Raw genomic sequence first — 23,480 nt, 5'->3', positions numbered from 1 at the left:
CGGACACCGTCAAGCGCGCCTGGAGTAACCTACAACAAGACCGCCTGGCACGTTCCAAGCAAGCGTAGCAGTGCGGCCCCAACCCTAGCCCTCGCGAAATTGCGAAACCAGTACCACACGTACATAAGTACGCTCTGGAAATACCATGGGCATAAGGGGAGGGGCACAACCACGGCACGCCCGAAATGCGGCTCAACCGCACTAGGGGCTCCCAATTTTGTCATTTATTTTTTCTTACTTTCAGGACTCCACTCTCCGGAAGGCCTGTCCGGCAGTACAATCGCCGAACACACGATGCAACAGCCAGGGAGGCAGCAAGCTACGTCGAATGTCCAGGTGGTATCTATAACGAGCTAAATACCTGTCTTACATAAAGTCTCGCAGCTTTCCCCTGGACGGGGACATGTCAAATAATCCCATCTCTTGCTTATCGCACTATTTGTATCATTCTGCTTTCACAGCAGCCTTTTAATAAACAATACATAGCTCTTGTCTATTATTGCATTCATTTTTTATGTAAATATGTTCAGTTATGACATTATGCAACCGTACACTTTGGTACGGCCAATACACCAGGGCTTAAGTACCCCAGAATATGGTGTGAGAAGTCCGAACACTCTCGCGAGTGCGGCACCCCGAACTTATAGCATTATATGCATCGGCTCCGAATCATGTCTTGGGTCAATAGTTGGGTTTGCCCGGCTCCCATGTTTTGGTACCTTACGTTCCGTTATATCGGCTAAGGTAGCACTGGGAGAACTACTGCGATTGTGCCCCGGTTGAGCTAGGTTAAGCACCTCAGTAGAGAAAGCTAAAACTGACCGTCATGATAGGGCGAGAGCCGATCACTGTTCGAGAGGTTTTCGAGTCCCTAAATACTTATGCCGCTTAGAGCGAGGAGCTGGCTTTGTCCGGCCAAGGCGTGGATAGCGCCCCGAACTCGGTCTTCCGAATACTAGGGGCTTCGCCGAAATTTAAAATTATAGAATTCTATGGCTAAGCGAGAGTGATAAAGCATTATAGTCCGATTGCCTTGTTCGTTGTGCTGAGCGCCTCCCTCGAAGGACCCAAGAATGGGAACAAGAGCGCTCAGGTTTATCCCAAACACCCCAGCACTCGTGGCATGGGGGTAGAAGCTGACGACTCGCCATCTCTCAGATTTAATAAACGGCCGCACAGAAGGTAATATTTTAAATTCAAAAAGCGTTGCTTAGCGCATATGAACAAGTTTTCAGCACACAGGATAACACGAGCAAGTTTACTCAAAAATTACATCCTTGGAACACTCATTCGCCACAAGGCAGGCACCCTTCAGGACGCCCTCATAATACAACTCGGGCTTGCGATGCTCCTTCCCCTCCGGTGGCCCATCTGTCACCAGCTTCTCAGCATCCATCTTGCCCCTATGTACTTTAACACGGGCAAGGGCCCTACGGGCGCCTTCGATGCATACGGAGCGCTTGATGATTTCAAGCCATGGACAGGCATCCACCAGCCGCCTCACCAGCCCAAAGTAGCTCCCAGGCATGACCTCCCCGGGCCATAGCCGGCCTATAAGGCCCTTCATGGCTTGTTCGGCTACCTTATGGAGCTCGACCATCTGCTTCAGCTGGTCACTCAAGGGCACCGGGTGTCCGGCCTCAACATACTGCGACCAGAACACCTTCTCCGTCGAGCTCCCTTCCTCGGCTCGGTAGAATGCAGCAGCGTCGGACACACTGCGGGGCAGATCTGCGAATGCTCCTGGAGAGCTCCGGACTCGGGTAAGTAACAAGTAATTCACTTTTCACGTGCTTGCTTTGCATAAAGAATGCCTTACCCGCCACTATCTTCTTCATCGCCTCAATTTCCTGGAGGGCTTTTTGGGCTTCGGCCTTGGCGGATTTGGCGCTCTCAAGGGCCGAGGCAAGCTCGGACTCTCGAGTCTTTGAGTCAAGCTCCAAACTCTCGTGTTTTTTCACAAGAGCATGGAGCTCTTGCCGCACCTCCACCACCCGTGCCTCCTGCTTTTCTCGCTCGGTGCGCTCCACGGCCGCATTGTCTTCGGCCTTGGACAACGCTTCCTTCAGGGTCGCCACCTCGCTTGTGGCCCCTGTAATACTCATGTTGGTCCTGTCATTATTTGCAACCAGATCTTTTTATATACTTACATAAGGTACTACTTGCCTTCCTTGTCCTCGAGCTGCTTCTTGGCAAGGCCGAGCTCGTTCTCGGACCGCTCGAGGCTCTGCTTCAATGCATCGACCTCCGCAGTCAGTGCGGCAGAGGTCAGCAGCGCAGCCTGCATTCCCATATTGACATACTTATGTTAGACTCCTGCATATATCTTTTTAGATCGTCAGTCCGGCTTTTCTTTCCGAACACCAAACTGAGCATCAGGGGCTACTGTCTATGCGGTAATATTTTTACATGTCTTAAATACATACCTCAAAGCCTGTTAGAAGGCTGGCACAGGCTTCCGTCAGCCCGCTCTTGGCGGACTGAACCTTCTGGATCACCGCACTCATAATAGTGTGGTGCTCCTCGTCGATGGAGGCGCCGTTAAGCACCTCCAGCAAATTATCCGGTGCCTCCGGTTGGACGGAGGTCACCGGTGTCGTAGGCTTTCCCTTCTTACTAGGGGGCCGCCTGCCGGACTCCGGAACCACTGAAGGTTCCGGTCCGGTGTCCGGCCCAGGGCCTGGAGTCTGGGAGGTCGCCTTGCGGCGCCTTTAGGACCACCTCCTCCTGGCTTGGCCCCTTTTGGGACTCCACCTCGGCATCGTCCATAGGGCGAGGGGAGGTAGCAGTCGGGAGTGAAAGACTATTCACATCCGACGAATCCAGGGAGCCGCTCAACGAAGCATCGAGCCGGGCCTTGGGCGGACTGCATGATTATATTCGGCGTCAGAAGATACTGTGCAATAAAGGAACGCCATGAGTTATTCTAGTATCCAGATACTTACGATTTTGCCAGGGGCTTGGCCCTGGATGGCCACTCCTCTTCGCCGTCGTCGGTGTTGGTGGAGTAGTCCGGAGGAAGGGTCTTTCCCTTCTTGGACCCTCCGGCCCCCCTAGTTGGGGCGACCTTCCTTTTCTTTCCTCTTCCCGTTGGAGGGGGAGAGGCCTCTTCTTCCTCCTCCTCGTCTCCGTGGGAGGAGTGCGCTTCAGAGTCATCGGGCGATGAATCCGACAACACTAGGCGCCGGGAACTCTTTCGAGTTCCCGTGGCCTTCTTCTTGGCCTTCTTCTCCGGCACCACGTAAGGTGCCGGGACCAGCAGCTTCGCCAAGCGGGCATCTGCTGGGCCTTCGGGCAAAGGAGTCGGACAGTCGATCTGTCTGGACTTCTTCTGCAAGTCCTGTAAAAGGAACGAGAGCTTAGATCCTGCATAGAGTCAAACTATGAAAAACAAGTATCCCGTAAAGGGTAAAACAAGCTTACTACGCTGGCTTGGCGCTTCGCGCAGAATCCGCGATCCTCGGTAATGGGAGGGGGAACCTCGGCGCCCTTGAATAGCACCTTCCAGGCATCCTCGTGCGTTGTGTCAAACACCCTGGACAAAGTTTGGTGCTGGGCTGGGTCGAACTCCCACAAGCTAAAAGCCCGTCGTTGACACGGGAGGATCCGGCGGAGGAGCATGACCTGGACTACGCTGACAAGTTTAACCTTCTTGTCCACCAGGTTTTGGACGCAGGTTTGGAGTCCGGTCAGCTCTCCCAAATTACCCCATGACAAGCCCGTCTCTTTCCAGGAGGTGAGCTGTGTGGGAATGCCAGATTGGAATTCGGGGGTCGTTGCCCATTCAAGGTCATGCGGCTCGGTGATGTAGAACCACCCCGATTGCCACCCTTTGATGGTTTCCACAAAGGAGCCCTCGAGCCATATGACATTGGGCATTTTTCCCACCATGGCGCCTCCGAACTCCACTTGCTGGACGCCCACTACCTTCGGCTTGACATTGAAGGTCTTCAGCCATAAGCCGAAGTGGGGCTTGATGCGGAGGAAGGCCTCGCACACGACGATAAACGCCGATATGTTGAGGATGAAGTTCGGGGCCAGATCGTGGAAATCCAGGCCGTAGTAGAACATGAGCCCCCGGACAAGTGGGTGGAGTGGGAAGCCCAGTACGCAGAGGAAATGGGGGAGGAACACCACCCTCTCATGGGGCCTGGGGGTGGGGATGAGCTGCCCCTCGTTTGGGAGACGGTGCGCAACATCATTGGACAAGTATCCGGCTTTCCTCAACTTTTTGATGTGCCCCTCCGTGACGGAGGAGGCCATCCACCTGCCTCCCGCTCCGGACATGGCTAGGGAAGGTTGAGGTGGGAAGTGCGGACTTGGGCGCTGGAGCTCGAGTGCGCGGAAATGGATAAGCGGGGGAGGAAGAGGGCGTAGATGAACAAGGTGGATCCTTATCCCCTTATATGGGCGGACAAAACTATGTGCCCCCACCAGCCTGGTAAAACTCGCTTATCTCCCAACCACCGCGATTAATGGCACGGTTGGATTACCCACGCTCGTATTGATGAGAATCCCGGAATAAGGGGACATGATCTCTGCTTCGACAAGACGTGCCAAGGAAACCACCTCGCTAAACGCGCTGATGTGGGACAGTAAAACGATTCAAATAAAGGCTTGGCCGTGGCGTGATGTCACGCTTCGGAATATGTCAGCATATTAGATTTGTACAAATATTATTCTCTCTATGGTGGTATGTGGAACTTATTTTGCAGAGCCGGACACTATCCTTGTGTTCAAAATCTTCTATGAAGTATTCGGAGGAGGAACCCGCCTTGCAATGCCGAAGACAATCTGCGCACCGGACTCATCATCATTGAAGCCTGGTTCAGGGGCTACTGAGGGAGTCCCGGACTAGGGGGTGTCCGGATAGCCGAACTACCATCATCGGCCGGACTCCAAGACTATGAAGATACAAGATTGAAGACTTCGTCCCGTGTATGGATGGGACTTTCCTTGGCGTGGAAGGCAAGCTTGGCGATGCGGATATGTAGATCTCCTCCCATTGTAACCGACTCTGTGTAACCCTAGCCCTATCCGGTGTCTATATAAACCGGAGGGTTTTAGTCCGTAGGACGAACAACAATCCTACCATAGGCTAGCTTCTAGGGTTTAGCCTCTCTAATCTCGTGTTAGATCTACTCTTGTACTACCCATATCATCAATATTAATCAAGCAGGAGTAGGGTTTTACCTCCAACGAGAGGGCTCGAACCTGGGTAAAAACATCGTGTCCCTTGTCTCCTGTTACCATCCACCTAGACGCACAGTTCGGGACCCCCTACCCGAGATCCGCCGGTTTTGACACCGACAGTGACACAGAACTAGCTCCAATTCATCAATGTAATGTAGGCATGTATTCCGAATATAGTCATACGTGCTTCTGGAAAAGAACTTGCATGACATCTTTTGTCCTACCCTCCCATGGAAGCGGGGTCCTAATGGAAACTAAGGGATATTAAGGCCTCCTTTTAATAGAGTACCGGACCAAAGCATTAGCACTTAGTGAATACATGAACTCCTCAAACTATGGTCATCACCAAGAAGTATCCCGATTATTCTCACTTCGGGGTTATTGGATCATAACACATAATAGGTGACTATAGACTTGCTAGATAGGATCAAGAACTCACATATATTCATGAAAACATAATAGGTTCAGATCTGAAATCATGGCACTCGGGCCCTAGTGACAAGCATTAAGCATAGCAAAGTCATCGCAACATCAATCTCAGAACATAGTGGATACTAGGGATCAAACCCTAACAAAACTAACTTGATTACATGGTAAATCTCATCCAACCCATCACCGTCCAGCAAGCCTACGATGGAATTACTCACGCACGGCGGTGAGCATCATGAAATTGGTGATGGAGGATGGTTGATGATGACGACGGCGTCGAATCCCAGCCCCGAACGGACTCCAGATCAGCCCTCCCAAGAGAGTTTAGGGCTTGGCGGCGGCTCCGTATCATAAAACGTGATGAATCTTTCTCTCTGATTTTTTTCTCCATGAACGTGAATATATGGAGTTGGAGTTGAGATCGGTGGAGGTCCAGGGGGCCCACGAGGCAGGGGGCGCGCCCTAGGGGGGGGGCACCCTCATGGACAGGGTGTGGGCCCCTGGTGCTGATTCTTTCACTAGTTTTTTTATTAATTCTAAAAAGTTGCTCCGTGGATTTTCATGTCATTCCAAGAACTTTTATTTCTGCACAAAAATAACACCATGGCAGTTCTGCTGAAAACAGCGTCAGTCCGGGTTAGTTCCATTCAAATCATGCAAGTTAGAGTGCAAAAAAGGGCAAAAGTGTTTGGAAAAGTAGATACGACAGAGATGTATCAACTCCCCCAACCTTAAACCTTTGCCTGTCCTCAAGCAATTAAGTTGAAAAACTAAAAGTGATAAAGAAAAACTTTTACAAACTCTGTTTGCTCTTGTTGTTGCAAGTATGTAAAGCCAGCATTCAAGTTTTCAGCAAAGATTATGAACTAACCATATTCATAATAACACTTAGGTCTCATGTTTACTCATATTAATGGCACAATCAACTAGCGAGCAATAATAATAAATCTCGAATGACAACACTTTCTCAAAACAATCATAATATGATATAACAAGATGGTATCTCGCTAGCCCTTTATGAGACCAGAAAACATAAATGCAGAGCACCTTTAAAGATCAAGGACTGACTAAACATTGTAATTCATGGTAAAAGAGATCCAGTCATAGTGATACCTAATATAAATTAATAATAATGCATGCAAATGACAACGGTGCTCTCCAGCGGGTGCTTTTTAATAAGAGGGTGATGACTCAACATAAAAGTATATAGATAGGCCCTTCACAGAGGGAAGCAGTGATTTGTAGACGTGCCAGAGCTTGATTTCTAAATAGAGATAAATAGTCTGCCTCCAATTAGACCAAATGTTGCTGATTAGTTCTTCCAAATCAAATGAGCCCTTAGTAGTGGAAATCATTTAGAGCCCTTTCCCCAAAAGTAACAATTACTAGTTCCTACGACTTGCCCTAAAAAAACTAATTCCTACGACCGCTAAAACAAAGAACTCGCTCCTATGAAATGTAGTGCAAAAGAAACCTTAAATTTGTATAGCACAGCAAGGAATCATGATAGAAGTTTAGACAAAACACATTTTTTAATATAACACAGTGATACTATTTTTATGTAATGCGATAAAGACATTTTTTAGTACTCCCTTCAATCCAAATTAATTGACGCACACTTAGTACAACTTTGTACTAAAGTTGTACTAAGTGCACGTCAATTAATTGGGATCGGAGTAATACAATTTCATAAGGTGTTCTAATGCAGAAATTGCATTAAGGTTTCCATTTAAAAATGTACCTTTTCGCTGATCTTTGTATACAGCGAAAGAACATCCATCACGGTAGACTCAAAGTGTGTTGTGGTATCATAACTCTGAACAAAATTAAATTGAAATAGATTGAAATATTCTTGAAGATGCTTTTTCGTTTGCTAAATATTGAAAACCAGAACATTGTTACTTCATCTATAACTTACCGTTGATATAAAACAATTGTCCGAAGAAGGGTCATTAGTAGGTTCATATCTGTCGTACGTGTCGAAAAGCAACTCGTCTACTGGCCCAAGAAGATCAATTCCTGGCTTTAGTTCAGCCTCTGGATTGTCACTCTCTACTTGTGCTCACACAAACGCTATGAATTTTCCCTTCGATGCAACATTGTGAGAGTAGGAACAGCAGAAAACATACCTGGTGATGATTCAAAATAATAAAATTTAGGTGACATGACAAAGTAATAGTAGATAAAAAGGGCAATAATGCATGGAATACTTGCATGTCTGGTCTGCGGCCAAGTTGCTTTTGTGGTATTATGATCTGTACTGAGTGAGATTCAGCAGTATTTGGGATCGGGTGGCTCATGATAGCAATTGCACGGAAAACCTTTCCAACCTTTTTAACCTGTTATTAGAGCAGATAATTCTTATCAGTTGCAAAATTTCTTCATTCGCCCCATGTTTCCTTTGTTTAACTTTACTGTAAGATGTTTATGCACAGTGACTTTGATTGGTATAAAATTTCTGTCATAAATAATTTGTACCGTTGTTGAAACAGTATGACGAAAAGTATAGCATAATGTTAGTGACATCGGAGATTATCTTCAGGGCAATACTCTGTATCTGTTTGTTCAAATAATGAAGATGAGTGGCTTTTACCTTCTCAGGTACGTAAGACGGATCACAAACAACTTTCTTGCCTTTTGCTGTCTCCCCTTCAGATGTAACTCCACGAACTTTCCCTTCATCATCAAATTCGACCTGAAAATACATATTGTCTGACTAGTTACATATTTACGATTGAAATGACACAAGTGAACATACGACATAAATATTCATTGTGGTGCTTCAATGCTTTGCTTGAAGTTTACACAAATTCACGTAGAAAAAAATCTACTTTTCCATGTAATGGTTGGTTGTTACAGAAATTCATCTTAATCGGTGTTGGGCTGTATGAGTGTGTGGCCCAAAAGTACATTGTAGTGTAAATATGTATTCATCTGTAACTAGCAAAGTAGCAATTGAAGAAAATAGAATCAAGGGAATTCCATGCGCTCTTCGTGGTACCAGAGCACTGGTAATAATGATGGGCGGACCCTAGGTGGTGTGGTGTGGAGCCGACACTCGGAGGCGAAGATAGCAGAGCAGTTGGCCGCTGCTGTAGCAAAGGAATGGAAGCCCAGGCAGGTGCTGCGAGCTGTGAGTGCCTTAGTCATGAGCGGAGCGGGCTAAGGACATTGGTATACAAACGTACACCCATTATTTGGTGAAGAAGAGCTCATGACTCTAAATTAATCCTATACTTAATTAGTTAAACCACCTAGCTTTAAAAAATGTACACCCAAATCAAAATTTCTGCCTCCGCCAATGGCGCCAGTGGCATCAATAGAAGGAGGATGTCCGGCTGCTTGTTGATGTGCTGCCTGTTTGTGTGGATAGGTGTGGAGCTGCTTGCTGTATACTAGAAGAAAAAGGGTGTGAGGGAGTCCTGGATTAGGGGGTGTCCGGATGACCGGACTATAACCTTTGACCGAACTCCTGGACTATGAATATACAAGATTGAAGACTTCGTCCCGTGTCCGGATGGGACTTTCCTTGGCGTGGAAGGCAAACTTGGCGATACGGATATGTAGATCTCCTCCCATTGTAACCGACTCTGTGTAACCCTAGCCATCTCCGGTGTCTATATAAACCGGAGGGTTTTAGTCCGTAGGACGAACAACAATCATACCGTAGGCTAGCTTCTATGGTTTAGCCCTATGATCTCGTGGTAGATCTACTCTTGTACTACCCATATCATCAATATTAATCAAGCAGGAGTAGGGTTTTACCTCCATCGAGAGGGCCCGAACCTGGGTAAAAACATCGTGTCCTTTGTCTCCTGTTACCATCTGCCTAGACGCACAGTTCGGGACCCCCTACCCGAGATCCGCCAGTTTTGACACCGACATTGGTGCTTTCATTGAGAGTTCCCCTGTGTCGTCATCTTTAGGCCCGATGGCTCCTCCGATCATCAACAACGATGCGGTCCAGGGTGAGACTTTTCTCCCCGGACAGATCTTCTTATTCGGCGGCTTTGCACTGCGGGCCAATTCACTTGGCCATCTGGAGCAGATCAAAAGCTACGCCCCTGTCCATCAGGTCAGATTTGGAAGTTTGAACTACACGGCTGACATCTGTAGGGACTTGATCTTTGACGGGTTCGAGCCATAGCCGAGCGTGCCACACTTTCACGATGGGCATGATCTAGCTCTACCGCCGAATAGTGCCCAGGAGGCCGCCCCAGTGTCCGCTCCGACACTTAGCTCGGAGCTGACTGCGCCAATCGAGGATGGGTGGTTGGACACCGCCTCGGGGGCTGCAATCTCCATGGCGATCGAGCCGAATACCAGCCTTGCCTTTGCAAAGCTCGTGACTCCAAGGTGCCGGACTCCTTTCCGGACTCCGAACCTTCCGCGCCCCTGCCGATCGAACCCGATTGGGCGCCGATCATGGAGTTCGCCGCCGCGGACATCTTTCAGCACTCGCCCTTCGGCGACATTCTGAATTCACTAAAGTCTCTCTCTTTATCAGGAGAGCCCTGGCCGGACTATGGTCAGCAAGGTAGGGATGCGGACGACAAAGAAATTCAAAGCCCACCCACCACCCACTTCGTAGCCACTGTCGATGATTTAACCGACATGCTCGACTTCGACTCCGAAGACATCGACGGTATGGACGCGATGCAAGAGACGGCCAAGAACCAGCGCCTATAGGGCACTAGAAGGCCACCTCATCATACTACATATACATGGTGGACACCCCAAAAGAAGGGAATGGCGATGGAACAACCGAGGATGACCCCTCCAAGAAGCAGCCTAAGCGCCAGCGTCAGCGGCGCCGCTCTAAATCCCGCCAAAGCAAAAAACGGCAATTCCGGCACGGGAGATAATAACACCCCGGACAGCGCCTAAGACAACCCCCTCGAGCAGGATTCAGCACAGGAGGATGGAGAAGCCATCCCTCATGAGAGAGCGATAGACAGAGAGGTAGAGGACGATAATTACATGCCTCCCTCCGAAGGCGAGGCAAGCCTCGACGACGACGAATTTGTCGTGCCTGAGGATCCCGTCGAACAAGAGCGTTTCAAACGCAGGCTTATGGCCACGGCGAGCAGCCTCAAGAAAAAACATCGTGTCCCTTGTCTCCTGTTACCATCCGCCTAGACGCAAAGTTTGGGACCCCCTACCCGAGATCCGCCGGTTTTAACACCGATAGTGACACAGAACTAGCTCCAATTCATCAATGTAATGTAGGCATGTATTCCGAATATAGTCATACGTGCTTCTGGAAAAGAACTTGCATGACATATTTTGTCCTACCCTCCCATGGAAGCGGGGTCCTAATGGAAACTAAGGGATATTAAGGCCTCCTTTTAATAGAGTACCAGACCAAAGCATTAGTACTTAGTGAATACATGAACTCCTCAAACTACGGTCATCACCGTGAAGTATCCCGATTATTGTCACTTTGGGGTTATCGGATCATAACACATAATAGGTGACTATAGACTTGCTAGATAGGATCAAGAACTCACATATATTCATGAAAACATAATAGGTTCAGATCTGAAATCATGGCACTCGGGTCCTAGTGACAAGCATTAAGCATAGCAAAGTCATAGCAACATCAATCTCAGAACATAGTGGATACTAGGGATCAAACCCTAACAAAACTAACTTGATTACATGGTAAATCTCATCCAACCCATCACCGTCCAGCAAGCCTACGATGGAATTACTCACGCACGGCGGTGAGCATCATGAAATTGGTGATGGAGGATGGTTGATGATGACGACAGCGTCAAATCCCCCTCTCCGGAGCCCCGAACAGACTCCAGATCAGCCCTCCCGAGAGAGTTTAGGGCTTGGCGGCGGCTCCGTATGATAAAACATGATGAATCTTTCTCTCTGATTTTTTTCTCCGCGAACGTGAATATATGGAGTTGGAGTTGAGATCGGTGGAGGTCCAGGGGGCCCACGAGGCAGGGGGCGCGCCCTAGGGGGGGCCACCCTCGTGGACAGGGTGTGGGCCCCTAGTGCTGATTCTTTCGCTAGTTTTTTTTATTAATTCTGAAAAGTTGCTCCGTGGATTTTCATGTCATTCTGAGAACTTTTATTTCTGCATGAAAATAACACCATGGCCGTTCTGCTGAAAACAGCGTCAGTCCGGGTTAGTTCCATTCAAATCATGCAAGTTAGAGTGCAAAAAAGGGCAAAAGTGTTTGGAAAAGTAGATACGACAGAGACGTATCAACTCCCCCAACCTTAAACCTTTGCCTGTCCTCAAGCAATTAAGTTGAAAAACTAAAAGTGATAAAGAAAAACTTTTACAAACTCTGTTTGCTCTTGTTGTTGCAAGTATGTAAAGCCAACATTCATGTTTTCAGCAAAGATTATGAACTAACCATATTCATAATAACACTTAGGTCTCATGTTTACTCATATTAATGGCACAATCAACTAGCGAGCAATAATAATAAATCTCGAATGACAACACTTTCTCAAAACAATCATAATATGATATAACAAGATGGTATCTCGCTAGCCCTTTATGAGACCAGAAAACATAAATGCAGAGCACCCTTAAAGATCAAGGACTGACTAAACATTGTAATTCATGGTAAAAGAGATCCAGTCATAGTCATACCTAATATAAATTAATAATAATGCATGCAAATGACAGCGGTGCTCTCCAGCGGGTGCTTTTTAATAAGAGGGTGATGACTCAACATAAAAGTAAATAGATAGGCCCTTCGCAGAGGGAAGAAGGGATTTGTAGACGTGCCAGAGCTCGGTTTTTAAATAGAGATAAATAGTCTGCCTCCAATTGGACCAAATGTTGCTGATTGGGTCTTCCAAATCAAATGAGCCCTTAGTAGTGGAAATCATTTAGAGCCCTCTCCCCAAAAGTAACAATTACTAGTTCCTACGACTTGCCCTAAAAAAACTAATTCCTATGACCGCTAAAACAAAGAACTCGCTCCTATGAAATGTAGTGCAGAAGAAACCTTAAATTTGTATAGCACAGCAAGGAATCATGATAGAAGTTTAGACAAAATACATTTTTTAATATAACAGAGTGATACTATTTTTATGTAATGCGATAAAAACATTTTTTAGTACTCCCTTCAATCCAAATTAATTGACGCACACTTAGTAGAACTTTGTACTAAAGTTTTACTAAGTGCACGTCAATTAATTTGGATCGGAATAATACAATTTCATAAGCTGCTCTAATGCAGAAATTGCATTGAGGTTTCCATTTAAAAATGTACCTTTCCGGTGATCTTTGTATACAGCGAAAGAACATCCATCACGGTAGACTCAAAGTGTGTTGTGGCATCATAACTCTGAACAAAATTAAATTGAGATAAATTGAAATATTCTTGAAGATGCTTTTCCATTTGCTAAATATTGAAAACCAGAACATTGTTACTTCATCTATAACTTATTGTTGATATAAAACAATTGTCCGAAGAAGGGTCATTAGTAGGTTCATATCTGTCATATGTGTCGAAAAACAACTCGTCAACTGGCCCAAGAAGATCGATTCCTGGCTTCAGTTCAGCCTCTGGATTGTCACTCTCTGCTTGTGCTGACACAAACGCTATGAATTTTCCCTTCGATGCAACATTGTGAGAGTAGGAACAACATAAAACATTACCTGGTGATGATTCAAAATAATAAAATTTAGGTGACATGACAAAGTAATAATGGATAAAAAGGGCAATAATGCATGGAATACTTGCATGTCTGATCTGCGGCCAAGTTGCTTTTGTGGTATTATGATCTGTACTAAGTGAGATTCAACAGTATTTGGGATCAGGTGGCTCATGATAGCAATTGCACGAAAAACCTTTCCAACCTTTTTAACCTGTTATTAGAGCAGATAATTCTCATCAGTTGCAAAATTTCTTTATTCGCCCCATGTTTCCTTTGTTTAACTTTACTATAAGATGTTTATGCACAGTGACTTTGATTGGTATAAAATTTCTGTCATAAATAATTTGTACCGTTGTTGAAACAGTATGACGGAAAGTATAGCATAATGTTAGTGACATCGGAGATTATCTTCAGGGCAATACTCCATATCTGTTTGTTCAAATAATGAAGATGAGTGGATTTTACCTTCTCAGGTACGTAAGACGGATCACAAACAACTTTCTTGCCTTTTGTTGTCTCCCCTTCAGATGTAACTCCATGAACTTTCCCTTCATCATCAAATTCGACCTGAAAATACATATTGTTTGACTAGTTACATATTTATGATTGAAATGACACAAGTGAACATACGACATAAATATTCATTGTGGTGCTTCAATGCTTTGCTTGAAGTTTACACAAAATGACGTAGAAAAAAATGTACTTTTCCATGTAATGGTTGGTTGGTACAAAAATTAATCTTAATCGGTGTTGGGCTGTATGAGTGTGTGGCCCAAAAGCCCATTGTAGTGTACATATGTACTCATCTGTAACTAGCAAAGTAGCAATTGAAGAAAATAGAATCAAGGGAATTCCATGCGCTCTTCGTGGTACCAGAGCACTGGTAATAATGGTGGGCGGACCCTAGCTGGTGTGGTGTGGAGCCGACACCCGAAGGCAAAGACAGCAGAGCAGTTGGCCGCTACTGTAGCAAAGGAACGGAAGCCCAGGCAGGTGCTGCAAGCTGTGAGTGCCTTAGTCATGAGCGGAGCGGGCGAAGGACATGGGTATACAAATGTACACCCAGTATTTGGTGAAGAAGAGCTCATGACTCTAAATTAATCCTATACTTAATTAGTTAAAACACTAAGCTTTAAAAAATGTACACCCAAATCAAAATTTCTGCCTCCGCCAATGGCGCTAGTGGCATCAATAGAAGGAGGATGTCCGGCTGCTTGTTGATGTGCTGCCTGTTTGTGTGGATAGGTGTGGAGCTGCTTGCTGTATACTAGAAGAAAAAGGGTGTGAGGGAGTCCTGGATTAGGTGGTGTCCGGATGACCGAACTATAACCTTTGGCCGTACTCCTGGACTATGAAGATACAAGATTGAAGACTTTGTCCCGTGTCCGGATGTGACTTTCCTTGGCGTGGTAGGCAAGCTTGGCGATACGGATATGTAGATCTCCTCCCATTGTAACCGACTCTGTGTAACCCTAGTTGAGGGAGTCCCGGACTAGGGGGTGTCCGGATAGCCGAACTACCATCATCGGCCGGACTCCAAGACTATGAGGATACAAGATTGAAGACTTCGTCCCGTGTCCGGATGGGACTTTCCTTGGCGTGGAAGGCAAGCTTGGCGATACGGATATGTAGATCTCCTACCATTGTAACCGACTCTGTGTAACCCTAGCCCTTTCCGGTGTCTATATAAACCGGATGGCTTTAGTCCATAGGACGAACAACAATCATACCATAGGCTAGCTTGTAGGGTTTAGCCTCCTTGATCTCGTGGTAGATCTACTCTTGTAACCCACATCATCAATATTAATCAAGCAGGACGTAGGGTTTTACCTCCATCAAGAGGGCCCAAACCTGGGTAAAAACATCGTGTCCCTCGTCTCCTGTTACCATCCGCCTAGACGCACAGTTCGGGACCCCCTACCCGAGATCCGCCGGTTTTGACACCGACATTGGTGCTTTCATTGAGAGTTCCTCTGTGTCGTCACCGATAGGCTCGATGGCTTCTGTGATCATCAACGACGATGCAGTCCAGGGTGAGACCTTCCTCCCCGGACAGATCTTCGTATTCGGCGGCTTCGCACTGCGGGCCAATTCGCTTGGCCAGTTGGAGCAGAAGGCTATGCCCCTGGCTGTCAGGTCAGATTTGGAAGTTTGAACTTCACGGCTGACATCCGCGGGGACTTGATCCTCGACTGATTCGAGCCACAGCCGAGCATGCCGTACTATCACGATGGGCATGATTTAGCTCTGCAGCGGGACAGTACCCTGGAGGCCACACTCAAAACCACTCCGATCTTCAATTCGGAGCCAGCTCCGCAGATGGAGGATGGATGCCTAGACACCGCCTCGGGGGCTGCAACCTCTACGGCGATAGAGCCGAACACTGACTTCGTCCCTCATAAAGCTCGTGACTCCAAGGTGTCGGACTCCTCGCCGGACTCCGAACCTCCCGCGCCCGCCCCGAGAAGGCTGCTGATTATGAAGCTCGGGACCCCCTAACAAGAAGCCGAACACCTATCGAATCCGACTGGGCGCCGATCATGGAGTTCACCACAGCGGACGTCTCTCAACACTCACCTTTTGGTGACATCTTGAGTTTGCTAAAATGCCTCTCGTTATCAGGAGAGACCTGGCTAGATTGTGGTCAGGACGGCTGGGATGCGGACGACGAAGAAATTCAAAGCCCACCCACCACCCACTTGGTAGCCGCTGTCGATGATTTAACTGACAGGCTAGACTACGACTCCGAGGACATCGACGGTATGGACGACGATGCCGGGGACGACCAAGAACCAGCGCCTAACGGGCGCAGGAAAGCCACCCCATCCCACAACGTATGCATGGTGGACACACCAAAAGGAAGCGACAATGAGGAAAAATGGGACGTTGCGAAGGACAACTCCCCCAATAGACAAACAAAGCGGCGACGCAAGCGCCGCTCGAAGACCGGCATCGAAAAAAATGGTACCCATATGGACCCGACCCTAGAGCAGGGCGAAGCAGTGGACGACGCACACATCAACAAGCAGCCAGCCGGACATGAACCGGACAAGCAACCTATCCTCGGCGAAGATGATCTCACATCACCAGAGCATAGGAATCTCCATAACAGGCTCGTCGCCACTGCAAGAAGTTTGAAGAAGCAAAAGCGGAAGCTCAAAACAGCGGAAGACACACTCAAAATGAGATGGAGCAAAGTACTCAACACCACAGATAAATATCGCACTAGTCACCAGACAAAGAGCTACCCGAAGCGTAAGATGTTGCCCGAATTTGACGAGGAGGCCTTCGAGCCCCCGCAGTCAAAAAAGAAAGGGGCCGCCTGGCCGGATAGATGACCAGATGACTGGCCAAGAGCAACACGGGGCGCCACACACAAGCCGGCACATGATCAGCATAAAGATCTTCAGAAAAAGGATAACCCGGCCAGGTCTATCTATGGGCCAAAAAAGAAGACTCCAGGAAGTAACACAACCAGCCGAGCATTTGAAGACAACGGCACACCCAAATACAGGGGCGCCGCACACCCACTATGTTTTACCGACGAGGTACTGGATCATGGATTTCCAGCGGGATTTAAACCCATAAATATAGAGGCTTACGATGGAACAACAGACCCCGGAGTCTGGATTGAGGATTATATCCTACACATACACATGGCAAGAGGAGACGATCTCCACGCCATAAAATACCTTCCCCTCAAGCTCAAAGGGCCGGCCCGGCATTGGCTTAAAAGCCTCCCAGAAAATACGATTGGGAGTTGGGAAGAGCTTGAGGATGCGTTTCGGGCAAATATTCAGGGGACTTATGTCCGGCCTCCGGATGCAGATGATTTAAGTCACATAACTCAACAGCCCGGAGAATCAGCATGCAAATTCTGGAACAGGTTCCTCACTAAAAAGAACCAAATAGTCAACTGTCCGGATGTTGAAGCCTTAGCAGCCTTCAAACACAATGTCTGAGATGAATGGCTCGCCAGACACCTCGGCCAGGAAAAACCAAGAACAATGGCCGCACTAACAAGTCCCATGACCCACTTTTGCGCAGGGGAAGACAACTGGTTGGCTAGAGGCAGCACCAGCGACCCGAGTACATCCGAAATCAGGGATGGAAATGGGAAATCACGACACAGAAAAGATCAGCGCCGGAATAAGGAGAATGGCCCAAATAGTACGGAGGTCAACGCCGGATTTAAAAGCTCTCGGCCGAACAACAAAACACTGCCCTTAAAGGATAACAGTGACGAGCAATCCAACCTCAACAAGATCCTGGAAAGACTGTGTCAAATACACGGTACCTCCGGGAAGCCTGCAAACCATACCCACAGAGATTGTTGGGTCTTCAAGCAGTCCGGCTGACTTAACGCCGAACACAAAAGGCTCGACACACCAAACGAAAGTGACGAAACCCAAAAGCAGCGCTCCGGAAACCAAAAGACTTTCCCATTAGAAGTGAAAACAGTGAACTCACTTCACGTGATAACACACAGCGCGGCCCCTGCTATACGAGGACACCATCCGCAGACTGGGGATAGAACCCACCAAAATTCGCTATAGCAAGCACTTCCTTCAAAGGAGTGACGCCAGGCCTTTTCAGCCAATTTTACAGGCTTTGTACCACTAGGGGTCGTGTTCGGTTCATCCGACAACCTCCGTCGCGAAAAGCTCACCCTCCATCGCCCCATTTAGCAGTAGCCCTTAAGCACTACTGGGGCGTGCAGCTTTCGCCCGCTTTAATGCAATACCACATTACGCATCTCTTACGCTTAAAAATGCCCAGTCCATGTGGCATATTCTTAAAACTCCAGGTGTCTCTCGACCATGGAGAATGTGCGGTTGCCTAGGCAGCCACACATTATTCCGACCTTGCAGGTCAATGCCCCTAAAAACAGGTCATTTAGACCTCGGACATGGTTAGACGAGTCCGGCGTAACTTAACAAGGGGCTTCCCAGCCGCATACCCCTTTTTTTAGGGGGCTGTGCGCATAAATGATGAAAGCTAATAAAGCTCAACTTTCTTCATCTTCCAAATTATACTTTATTTTGAGACACTTTTTGCACGATATTTCTTAGAAACTAAGTCCTTCTCTTTTATAGATGAAGCACGTGCTACACCCGTCCAGGATACAGCACAACGGAGACACAGGCGTAGACGCGCAGTAGGGACCCGTTGCAAGGATTCTTTTCAGATTAAGACCCTGCGCAAACCTTTCTCACTGTCTCTTGTTGATACACATCCCCCAGTTTCCTACCAGAGCCGAGGAGGAGGCTGGCGTTTTGGCATCGGCCGCGTCAGAAGTTCCCGCCTGTACCTGGACACTAGGGGCTTAGGGCTTTATTCTGCCCGATATCATAAAGACCGAACACCTCAGGGAGTGTTCGGCGTCTCGAGTTAGGCCTTATATGCATTAGCTCCGAATCATGTCTTTGGTTAAATGTTGGGTTTGCCCGGCTCCTGTGTTTTGCTGCCTTACATTCCGTATCATCGGCTAACGCGACACCAGGAGAACTACTGCAATTGTGCCCCGGTTCGGCCGAGAGAGCACCTCAGTAGAGAAAGCCGAAAACTGACTGTCATGATATAGCGAGAGACTGGTCAACCACTCGATCGACCATTGGAATGTTTAGAATTCCTCCGCTTTGACGAAGGACCGCTTCCCGGTCAGGCACATACGCGCCCCAAGTTCGGAGAAGCGCGGTGCCATCAGGGGCTATATAGTAGCCCCACATTCGAGCTCCTATGGCTAAGTGAAAGTGATAAAGCATTATAGTCCGGTTGCCTAGTTTGCTATGCTATCACCTCCTTAAAAGGACCAAGACATTGGATTAAGTGTGAAAAAGCGTTTTTTTGCAAACACCCCCGCACCATGTGCGTGGGGGCTGAAGCCAAAGACTGCCATCTTTCAGATTATACATACATATACGGCCGCACAGGAGATAGTTCAATACTTGAACAAATAAGTATAAAAAGTCATTGCATTATAAACATGATCTTAGAAATCATACATGTCATTCAAACATAACATCTTTCAAGCACTGCGACTCTATTATACAAGCGCCCTGCAGGACTTCCTCAAAGTAATGCTCGGTGGGGAATCGACTTATGTCCGAACCCCGGGATGCAACAGCGGTGGCATCCATCTCCGCCCAGTATGTTTTACCACGGGCGAGCGCCATCCGCGCACCTTCTATGCATGCCGACCGCTTCATCGCCTTAATATGCGGCACTGCCCCAAGGAATTGCTGCAACAAGCCAAAATAACTCTTCGGCTTGGGCCTTTTCGGCCATGGATGAGTTACCACATCCGTCATGGCCAGTCCGGACAACCTATTCAGCTCAGCCCACTCAACCAGCCGATCACTCAACGGAAGTGGATGCTCCGGACTATGGAATTGAGACCAGAAAAGCTCTTCCATTTCATGATCCTCCTGGCTGCGAAAGTGCACGACTGCGTCAGCCGCACTCGCCGCCAAGTCCGGATAAGGATCCTCCGCACCGTACAATCGGCCTAGCTGAGCATACTTCGGATCCATGAACTTCCTACGCAGCATAAAGGGCTTTCCAGCCACAATGTCTCTGACCTGACGCAGTTCCTCCTTCATAGCCCGCATCACACTACGGGCATCCTTGGACTCGGCATCGGCCTTCTTCAGGTCCTCTTACTCCGCTCGGCGTTCTCCTTCAAGAACTTCCAGGCGGTCGGTAGCAACTCTTAATTTCATGGCCATTCCAGCCATCTCCTCCCTGCTTCGGCAGTGAGCAGCCTTCTCGGCTTCTAGCCCTTCCGCTGCCTTCAAGGCAACCGCCTCACTTTTTCTGGCTTGCTCCTTGGCCCGAGCAAGTTCTGCTCGAAGGTCCTCCACAGCAGCAGCACCATCTGCATCTAAGCATACAATTTTTAAGGAATGGGCGTCAGCTCCCTTACTAACCAACCGCAGGGCAACCACATACCTTGTGACTCATCAAGTCGTCTATTGACCAGCGAGATGTCCGCATCTGCAGCGTCGAGTTGCTTCTTCAGCTCGGCAAATTCATCAGTCCGGCTGGCCACCGAACGTTCCGCCACCTGCATGGGAAAGGCGACAGTTAATAACCGAGATTACGATCCTAGGCACGCTGTCGTTTTCGACAGCATACCAAGTCTCGGGGGCTACTATCTATACAGGGCGCACTTCATGTGCAAAACTGTCAACAGTTATGTCATTTTTTGCGTAGCTCAAATCCCGTCAGTAAACTTCCGACGGCCTCATACAGCCCGGTTTCGGCGGACGAGATCCTCTCAATCACATCACCTATTAATATGCGGTGATCTTCTGAGATGGACACCCTCTTAAGCAAATCCTGCAGCTCCACCGGCCGTACTCCAATGGGCGCCGAACTCTCCGGTCCCGCCGGATTCGGGGAGACCCTCCACGACGACACCTCAGGGTCGTTCGCCCCGCACGATGGGGCGGCAGATGAAGGCGTTTTGCTTTCCATCATCTCCGGACGAAGGTCTCCCGAAGATGAGCTGTGCTGAGATAGGCTGAGATCCGAACTACAAGGTAAAAACTTCGTTACCTTTAGACATTAAGCAGGGGTGTCTGATAATTATAAAATCCCCGTTTTCACTTACGGCTCGTTAGAGGGCTGATTCCTCCGAGGAGACAGTACGGCCAGGGTGCTTTCTGGCGCAGGACCTTCCGGTACAGATTTCTTTCCCCGTTTTGAGGCCTTGGCCTCCGGGTCTTCGGAAGCGTTCCTCTTCTCCCCCTGGAAGGAGGGACTCTCGATTCCTCCATTACTAAACGCCTCCTTGGCAGAGGTGACAGTTTCCCCGTGCCCTCCTTCGCCCTCATTCGAAGGTGCAACGTCCAACATTTTGATTAACACGGGATCCTGCGTGGTCTCAGGGAGGGGGGCCGGACACCGTATCAGTTTTGCATGCGCTATCCACTCCTGTCCAGGGATAGCTGGTTAAAAGGCAAGCTCACTATAACTAAATTGATGGTGTGTCCAGACACAGGGCTACTTACTTGAGTATCTGGGTGATTGCAGCTTAGGCCAGCGTCCTCGGTCAATTCCGGATGCGTCTCTTGCGATCTGAAGAACAGTTTATACATCTCCATGGGAGTCAAACCCATGAAGTGTTGAAGAGCTCGCGACCCCTCCGGATTAAATTCCCATAGGCGGAGGGGGCGACGTTTGCAGGGCAGTAGGCGCCGGATCAACATCACCTGCACCACTGCGAACAGATTGATCTCCCTTTCTTGGAGGCCTTGGATCCAGTCCTGCAACAGGGGGACGTCTTTGGGCGGCCCCCAGTCATGCCCCTTGTTGACCCATGATGTCAGCTGCTGTGGAGGGCCCGAGCGAAAGACGGGCAGCGGCTTCTGCCTGCTGCCCCGGGGAGCGGTGATATAAAACCAGTCCTGTTGCCACAAGCTGAGATCCTCTTGGAAAGAGCCCTTGGGCCATGGAGCTTCGGCCCTCTTGCTTATAACCGCCCCGCCGCACTCTGCCTGACGCCCCTCAACCATCTTTGGCTCCACGTTGAAGGTTTTGAGCCATAAGCCGAAGTGAGGGGTAGTGCGAAGGAAGGCTTCACAGACGACAATGAATGATGAGATATGGAGGATGGACTCCGGAGCCAGGTCATGGAATTCCAGCCCATAGTAAAACATGAGCCCCCTCATGAAGGGATCCGTCGGGAAGCCTAAACCCCGACGGAAGTGAGATGTGAACACGACGATCTCGCCAGGCTCGGGAGTTGGGATAACTTGCCCTCGGGCAGGCAGCCTATGCGAAATCTCGTAGGTTAGATACCTGGCATCTCTCAGCTTTAGCACGTCCTCCTCCGTCACATCCACCGGCCTTGTAGATCAGGACCGGACATTGTCGAGGATCGAAGGTACCTGAATTCGGAGCCCTGGGTGTTGGAACTCAGGGAGAGGGGCGGATTCGATAGAGGATTGAATAAAAAGAACGGGCCTTGGTCTCATTATAAAGAGGAAGAATACCAAGAGCCGTCCCCGTGACCGTTTGGAGCCCGCCTTCGATGGAGGGGGCGTGGCAACGGGCGCGGTTGGGTTACCCACGTCCGTATTGATGGGAATCCCGAAATAAGGGGAACACTATCTCTGCTTCGACAGGACGTGCCAAGGAAACCGCCTCGCTAAACGTGCTGAGGTGGAACAATAAAAACAATTCGAGTAAAGGCTTGGAAGTGGTGTGACGTCACGCCGCAGAATACGTCAGCAGATTGATCTTGTGTAATATTATTCTCTCTACGGTGGTATGTGGAATTTATTTTTGCAGAGCCGGACACTATCCTGGTGTTCACAATCTTCTATAAATTATTCAGTGGAGGAACCCATCTTGCAATGCCGAAGACAATATGCGCGCCGGACTCGTCATCATTGAAGCCTGGTTCAGGGGCTACTGAGGGAGTCCTGGACTAGGGGGTGTCCGGATAGCCGAACTACCATCATCGGCCGGACTCCAAGACTATGAAGATACAAGATTGAAGACTTCATCCCGTGTCCGGATGGGACTTTCCTTGGCGTGGAAGGCAAGCTTGGCGATACAGATATGTAGATCTCCTACCATTGAAACCGACTCTGTGTAACCCTAGCCCTCTCCGGTGTCTATATAAACCGGATGGCTTTAGTCCATAGGACGAACAACAATCATACCATAGGCTAGCTTCTAGGGTTTAGCCTCCTTGATCTCGTGGTAGATCTACTCTTGTAACCCACATCTTCAATATTAATCAAGCAGGACGTAGGGTTTTACCTCCATCAAGAGGGCTCGAACCTGGGTAAAAACATCGTGTCCCTCGTCTCCTGTTACCATCCGCCCAGACACACAGTTCGGGACCCCCTACCCGAGATCCGCCGGTTTTGACACCGACACTAGCCCTCTCCGGTGTCTATATAAACCGGAGGGTTTTAGTCCGTAGGACGAACAACAATCATACCATAGGCTAGCTTCTAGGGTTTAGCCTCTCTAATCTCGTGGTAGATCTACTCTTGTACTACCCATATCATCAATATTAATCAAGCAGGAGTAGGGTTTTACCTCCATCGAGAGGGCCCGAACCTGGATAAAAACATCGTGTCCCTTGTCTCCTGTTACCATCCGCCTAGACGCACAGTTCGGGACCCCCTACCCGAGATCCGCCGGTTTTGACACCGACATTGGTGATTTCATTGGGAGTTCCTTTGTGTCGTCATCTTTAG

General features: G+C 48.5%; 1 pseudogene; it reads right to left on the bottom strand.

The window, feature by feature from the left end:
* Nucleotides 1–7,309: 7,309 nt before the first annotated feature.
* LOC123114620 (uncharacterized) lies at nucleotides 7,310–13,905 on the bottom strand (annotated as a pseudogene).
* Between the last annotated feature and the right edge of the window lie 9,575 nt (nucleotides 13,906–23,480).

Source organism: Triticum aestivum, chromosome 5B (assembly GCF_018294505.1).
Source record: "Triticum aestivum cultivar Chinese Spring chromosome 5B, IWGSC CS RefSeq v2.1, whole genome shotgun sequence".
Classification (NCBI taxonomy): Eukaryota; Viridiplantae; Streptophyta; class Magnoliopsida; order Poales; family Poaceae; genus Triticum; species Triticum aestivum.
The sequence above is the reverse complement of the archived record's forward strand: the minus strand, read 5'-3'. Positions and strand labels throughout refer to the sequence as shown.